At 40.7% G+C, this 7730-nt stretch overlaps 1 pseudogene; it reads right to left on the bottom strand.

The window, feature by feature from the left end:
• Window positions 1-6569: 6569 nt before the first annotated feature.
• Window positions 6570-7411, bottom strand: LOC121138327 (annotated as a pseudogene).
• Window positions 7412-7730: the final 319 nt, after the last annotated feature.

Here is a 7730-nt window from a genome sequence, read left to right as displayed (position 1 = left end):
CCCATCTCAAAAATTTAGGAAACAAACTGATAAATGACCATGTGTGCTCAAACCCCTCACTCCGTGCAGTGCCCTGATGTGATCCTCTTCCTGCTGTGGGTGAGGATCTGTGGACCAGCATACAGGCAACTTCCTAATGAAGTAAGGAGGACGCAGACGCGCTGCTCCATGTAGCTCTGGAGACACCTGGGAGGCGTTCTGTTAACATGAGTTCTGACCCTCTTTGGGCGAAGTCAGAGATGGAGCAGATTGGACCCCTGAAGATGTGGATGAGAAGGCCTGAGACTGTGGTGGCCACGGAGGTGATGTTGGGGCCTGCTGCCCCACTGTTCTTTGGCATCAATCAAGGTGTTGGAGAGCAGAAAAGGAATGAATTGGAAAACTAGGGCACAGGTATCAGGATACCTTTATTAAGTAAGAGAAGTTACCTTTTCTCAGGGATTTTGATTGTAATTGATAGTCACCCATTGATATCCTGTTCTTTTTTAATTTTCCCCATGTGCAAGCAGTTTGTTCACTTCCTGCTCCTTGTTAGTGCTATGCTTAGAGATCCTGCTATATTACAGATGTTTAACTCATCTGTTTTGTGAAGTTACACAGTGAGCCAATGAAGATGGAATAGATAAGGTGAAGACTCATCCCAAAATATGCTGTTTGCATACTGAGCTACAGGTATTTGCCTGAGTGTCCCATTCTGTCATCTAAGCTTTCAGAAATGAGTACCTCCGTAATTTTTGTTCTGCATATGATGACACCGAGTACACAGGGATTAAGTAATTTTCAGACAGTAACTCCCAATATTTTAGTTAAAGCCTAAATGTTCCTCAATTCATGTGTGACTGTGGTTATATTTATATTGTCATGTACACATGGATAGCCATTGGCTTGCAACAGAATGAATTTTAGAGCTCTATAAGTCATTGATCCAACCCCTGTGTGTAGACTTACAGCATATAATGCTATCTGTAAGAGTTTTATGCTGTGTTCTATTTGGTTTTTTGACCCAACTGACTACATAAAGTTGATGAAGTAAGATTTGTTTAATTTTAATAGTATGTTTGGGTGGTAATCCTATGCACCTTGTCTAATACCTATTTAAGGGTGAGTACAGTGAAGGTTTGTCTTTCTGTGACTGGGTTACCGCTATTAGGATAGTTTCTTCTAGTTATATCCATTTGTCTATGTATTTCAGGATTTCATTGTTTTCCACTGAGTAGTGTAAATGTACCATATTTTCTTTATCCAATTTTCATTTCAGAGGTTGTTTCCAGGTTCTTGTTATTACAAATAATGCTGCTATGAACATAGGTGAACAGATGTCCTTGTGGTATATATGTGCATCCCTTGGGTATATGCCTAACAGTGGAGCTGCTAGATCTTGAGGTAGACTGATTTCCATTTTCCTGAGAAACTGCCATACTGGTCTCCAAAGTGGCTGTACAAATTTGCAATCCCACCAACAATGGAGGAGTGTTCCCCTTTCTCCACATCCTCTCCAGCATTAACAAAAATTCAATGCATATGGTAATACATGGATTACTATATTAATTATGAAGAGCTCACATGGAGTCATAGGAAAATGTTTATATCCCCATAGGATATATGAATCCTTGTGGTAATTATGTGTACACTCGTGGAAATCCATTAGTCCCCCTTGAAGGAGGTCCTGCTGCTGAATATCAGGCGTGGAAGCACAGGGAGAAATGCTGAAAGCAGCCAGGAGTGTCTAGCTCTGTGACTGACAGTCAGTGTAGGGTCAGGATAATCCATGAGCCATCCACCTCATTCCTCCCAATGAGTCCTTAACTCAGAGTTTCTCAACCTCGTGGTTGTGACCTCTTTGGCAAACCTGTATCTTCAAAACTATTTATATAATATTCATGCCAGTTACACAATTACACTTATGAATTAACAACAAAAATAATTTGACATTTGGGGATGAGCACAACATGAGAAACTCTGCTAAACAGAGAAGTTGGTCATTTTAAAGGAAAATGTGCACTTTATATGAACAAGTAGATTTTAAAAGCAAATGAAAGGAAAAATGAAATGAAAATGAAAAGAACAAATATAAAGTTTTTCTTAGCCATGAATGGCTTCTGTTTGAAAGGACATCTGCTGCTCTTTGCAGCTGTCACACTAGTTATAAATCCATAGATCAAGTAGACTGGAGCAGGCTGGGAAGCCCACACCATCCTCTATGCACCACACATGCCCTGTCATACCATGCACAGCACACACCTTGTCTGAAACTCACGTGGACACACTTTCCTTACAATGAGGAAAACTCTTAAATCACAAAGTTCAGGTTATAGATTAGATAGTAGACATGTAAAAACAGAGAATCAAGTGTCTATGAGTAAAGGCATTAAAGACATGCTCTTAAAATGCAGCAAAGTAGACAAACTATAAACAGAAAGAAGACCCATTGTATGAGACTGGGTAAACAACAGATTGGACGCTCGCCCTCCTCCCTTTTCATTGCTAATCTCCACTTGCAATAATTCAATTATACCGTTTCTTGCTCACACGTTCTGCCTTTTTCTTTCTTGACGTTGGGTTTACAGTGTCAGCCAGCAAGAGCACCCTGCTGCTGCGGCGCGGTCGTGCTGCACCATAGGCAGCGCTTGGAGTATGCCTCACTTTCTGAAGCCATGCTGGTGTACATCTTACTGCCCAGCGCTGCGTTTGTACCTTGAGACAATCTGCATTTCTTTTATAAAACTAAGGATATACTTTATAGGCTTTAGATGACTGTTAGGTTTGTAAGCAGTCACTGTGAATATTGAGGTGGTAGTTTTATATGTTAGTTTCTCAGACATAACCTAGTTTAATTTTATATTTTGTTATCTACAATAAGGGGATCACAGGAGGAGAAGGAACGCTGCCTCCAACAGGTAGTCACATTAGAAAGTGGCGAGCATCCAGAGTGAGAGGTCTCCCAGGGAATTAAGGGTTCCTGGGGATGTCTGTAAATTATGTATGTCAAGTGAACATGGTTGGGGGAATGACAGTTAGAATAGTTGTGTAAACTTAACCTTGACTTATAAGGTCTTAACTGACTATTCATTGACATCGCATGGAAAACGTTCTATTTTTAAATGATGTTTGTATGTGGACTTCTATTGTCACTCAACTTTGGGCTTTATATTTTCATAGAGTCTTTATGGAAAAATAGAATTTATTTTCCACTTGCTGTTGAGGCTGTTGCATGTCTCATTTTGTCTTGTAGCTTTATCAATGCACTCTTAGGACAGCTGACTTTAATTTCAAAGCAAGTGTTGTGGTTGGGAGCTGCACAGTAGCAGCATCAGGGCTGTCTTTGAACTCAGCTCCATGTAAGGTGATTCTGCACACACAGCTCAGGGGAGAGTGGGGTGGAGAGAACCGTTGATCTTGTGCTTCGTCTCGTGAGTTCTTTCAGAATCTCAGTTGTCAGAATATTTGGAACCACACAGACGTTTCCGGTCACCTTTCTTGGGGGATTGTGCAGTGTTAGTTAAGCTCCCCTCAGAGGGCAGTGACTTGCTAGTGTGAAGCTAACCCGACCTACCAGGTCAGGCTTTGACTGTTTGAAAATGGCTGAGCCTGACAGTCTTGCTGATGGCTTTTGTTATTTATACAACTGATATTTGTATATTTAACAAACCTCTGAAAGTGTATGCCTTTCTTGAAACCGTTCTAGTGGCCATGAATTTAATACCATGGCCTATCTGTAGAATTGAGTATTTTGGACCAGGTGACCTGTAGCACAGTTGGTGCTGTGTTTGGGGTAAATGCAGTAATGTTTAGTTTTCTACTTTGTCTTGTATAGGATAGAACTGTGTATATGTCACGTTTGTCTGTAAAGGAAAAGTACATAGTAATATTAAAATGATTTCTATGACTGTGAAGCACTCATTAATTTTTCCAATAACTGATAATGTACATTCCTAGTGCTACTGGCTATGTGTATATGTAACTTTTACAGTTCCAACTGAAAGTTGTAAGTATTTCGTTTGGTCAGGGCTATTTAATCTCATTTTATTTTGCTTTGTTTGAGTTACCTGTAGGTATTTATCCTTGTATTAGCAGTCGAGCACCGTCTCTAATGACATGTATACTAATAAAGAATTGAACAGTTGTAGTTACAGCAGTGAGTCCAGTTATTGCTGAGTTTATAGATTAAAATATGGGAGTGATTTGCTGCTATAATTCCTTTGCAAAACACTGAAGGAAGAGATGGAGTCTAACCACGGTCATGAACTTCAGGGACAGTGCTAAGAAGACACGTTTCATCTCTGGTTTCTTGTTTGAATGGGCAGAGTGGAGCCATCAGACTCCCAGCTGATGCCCCATCTTAGGATGCGAGTGTTTGTGCTTTGCTTTATGAATATGGCCTGTTCCACTAGTGAGCTCATGCCAAGATGCCTCTGTTAAGTTACTTAAAAATAAAAAATAAAATAGACTTTGTATTTGCCAAAGAGAATTGATAGAGGCTGTACCCAGTTACTCTGCAAATGTTTAATTCCATTTGGCTGTACACTGTCCTCATTGTTTTCCTTTCTCACCGTTACTGTAGCTTGACCCATTGTGAGCAAACATGCAGCACCAAGAAAAAAAGAGCTGTGAATATCAAAAAGGGGCCGTTTAGTAGGGGCCAGGCTCACCGCACAGATGCATCTGAAACAGTGCGGCTTATGTCAATCACAAAGCTAGGGCCATTTGAGTCTTAAATCAGTGTTTCTCAACTCCTTCACAGAAGTCACATATCAGATACCCTGCATATCAGACATTTATGTTACAATTCATAACAGCAACATTACAGTTCTGAAGGAGCACCGAAAATAATGTTGTGGTTGGGGTCACCGCTGCATGAGGTCATCGTCGCCTGAGATCACCATCACAGCATTAGGAAGGTTGAGAGCCACTGCCTTTCTTGTTTAAAATATGTAACCAGATGATTTTGTATTTCTTTGAGGGAAGTGATTTCTCTTACTGGGTGTTCTGTTTTCGCTGCCATTCACATTCAATTTTTATGTTCCATGTTTCAAATACACTCTATATTCAAGGATTTTAAAGTACCAAAACTGTAACTCAGTACAGTGCATTGTTTTCTGTCATGATGTTAATATTATACAATGAAATTGTATAAAGTGTTGTCAATTTGATTATTGACACAAATAAGATGTTTACAAATAAACTGTGGTGTTGATCAAAAAAAAAGAAAATGCTTTTGTGAGTTCCTCTTTCTCCCTTCAGCAAACAGTTTAACCTTCATAAATATGTTGTCTTTCTTTAAAGGTAAAAGAACAGAGATGAATATATGTATCAAATACACTACTATGATAGAATATAACATGATTATGTGCAAACTTTGAAAATGTCCTTAAGGATTGACACTTTTTTCATTTACTGAAGGTAGATGTTTTCATACAATATATTCCATCTGTTTCTCCTCCCCCAGAACATGTATGCTTGTGTGTGACTTTCAATGCAGCTGTGGCACACCCTTGAGGGTATCATGAAGACAAAGGTCTAGGATGTCCATTACCTTCCTTTACCATCATTCACTTTGGGAAAGGGACTTTCATGTAACCTGGGGCATGCCATTATGGATATACAGTTTAGCTGAGAGTCACCATGGAGCTACTTTCTCAGTGCCCACCAGTCATGTGGCTACAGATACCTGCCACCATGTCTAGCTTTCTAAGTTGGCACAGATGATTTGAACTCAGGGACTGACAATCGTGTACTCCTTTCAATTCTGTAGTCTGGATCTTTGTGTAGATTACACCACCATGTGTTATCCATGTGTTATGCATTGACTTGGAGCACCATGTTGACTGTCAGTTAAAAAATCATCAGAGGCTCGCCCGGTGGGTCTTTAACTGGTATCCTAAAAGGTGTGTTATGACAAATATCAGTGAGCACACCCTTAGAATTGTCTCTGTGGCACCAATGAACACTTTCTTATTCAGGGCGAATTTCATAGAAGCTTATGGGTAAAAATGCCAAGAGACATTCATTGGCTGAGTCTTTGTATGTGTGCTTTTGTGTGTGTGAGTGGTGTGCCTGTCTGTGTGTGTCTAGACGTTGGTAGCAGAGATAGGAACAATAAAACACTTAATGAGAGGTGTGCTTATCTTAAATTGACTGAATCCATCGATTGTCATTTTGGATATTTTGGAGAGTTACTTTTAGTGTGTGATTTGGTGACGTGTGATTAATACTCCTATATGAACACCACCTTTACCAGTGTTAACCAGGAAGTCCTCTTCATGCTAACCTCTTATTTCATTTGCTGTCTTCTTTAATGTTTCCCAGAAAGTTTACATACCAAATTTTTCATATTTGTTATTCAAGATTTATATATTTATGTTTTAGAATCGATCTTATTTTAGCATCAATCCCCCATTCTTTTGCCCTCCCGTAACCCAATATCCCAAGGATAGTGAGCTCTTCTATGGAAGAGCATCAAAGTCTGTCACATCATTTGGGAGAGGGTCTAGACCTCTTTTGTGTATCTGGGTTGCAATAGCATCACTCAACTGGAATGGGCTCTGAAGCTCCAATTGTCCTCTAAGGATACACACTGCCGCCATTGTTAGAGGTCCTTTAGACTGTCCATTCCTCATAGCAGGCACCCACATTCAGAGGGCTTGCTTAGGTCCAATGCTTGTTTCACCAAGGTTACAACTAGGGTCGTGATAAAGCACATCTCCATTGTAGTTCACACGCCCCCTGGGTCTTGTGCCCAACATCTCACAGTCGACAGCCACCATCTTCCCTGCAAAGTTTTGGGAGACTTTAAGGCATTTTTCCTCTGAAGGAGCTTGGGTGGAGTTTTGTGCAGCATTTTTCAAGGACTTCTTGGAGCCTTTATTCTCAGAATGAGCTCGGGTGGAGTTATGTGTAGCACTCTTCTGTGAGGACTTCTTGGAACCCTTACTGTCTGAATGAGCTTGGGTGGAGTTCTCTGCATTTTTCTTTAAGTGTTTCTCTTGGAGCCCTTCTCATGGGTGTGAGATGGGTGGCTCTTAATATTTGGAGGTGCACTCTGAAACTCCCCTAGCAAATCTATTTTAGCCACAACAGAATTAGTCTTCTTTGAAGGACCAGGGGTCAGCCAAGGCAATAATGCTTTCTTGTCTGTGGAATGCTCTGGCTCCCTCTTAAAGGCAGCTGCCTCCTTATTCTTTGGGCATGGGAGGATCTTCAAAATGTCATCTACACTTGAAGAAGACTGCCCTTTCTTTGGAGATTCTGAGTGCAACTTAGACACTTTGCTAGGGGGTTGGTTCTTTTTATTTTGAAATCCTCGCTGTTCCAATAACCGCCACTTCTTGACAAAACGTTGCTCCTTGGCATTTCATCCAAATGCCTTTTTCTGGGGTTCCTCAAAGTACAAATTCAGCAGTATGGTAGACATGGGGACAATGGATGACAGGAGAGCAGTTGGCAAGAATGCCTCACTGATGGAAGGCTGGGAGGCTCATTCTCTGTGGAATCCCATACTCCAGCATGAGGAGGTTCTGCAATTTGCCCTGGGAACAAAAGCAATCCTGACACCTGTGCCATAGGCCTGGCGGGAAATAAGACCAATTCTGAGAGTCTTAAGGGATATCGCTCCAAGCACAAAGCCCAGATACTAATGAATCCCTACAATACATCTTCTGATAGGTCTTAAAAGGGATATTTCTGCTCTCCAGATCTCAGGGTCTTTTTTAAAAAAATGATCAGACTGGGGC

Source organism: Mesocricetus auratus, unplaced genomic scaffold (assembly GCF_017639785.1).
Source record: "Mesocricetus auratus isolate SY011 unplaced genomic scaffold, BCM_Maur_2.0 contig_9601_pilon_obj, whole genome shotgun sequence".
In the NCBI taxonomy this organism is placed as follows: domain Eukaryota; kingdom Metazoa; phylum Chordata; class Mammalia; order Rodentia; family Cricetidae; genus Mesocricetus; species Mesocricetus auratus.
Note: the sequence above shows the minus strand (reverse complement) of the source record. Positions and strands in the feature narration are given on the sequence as shown.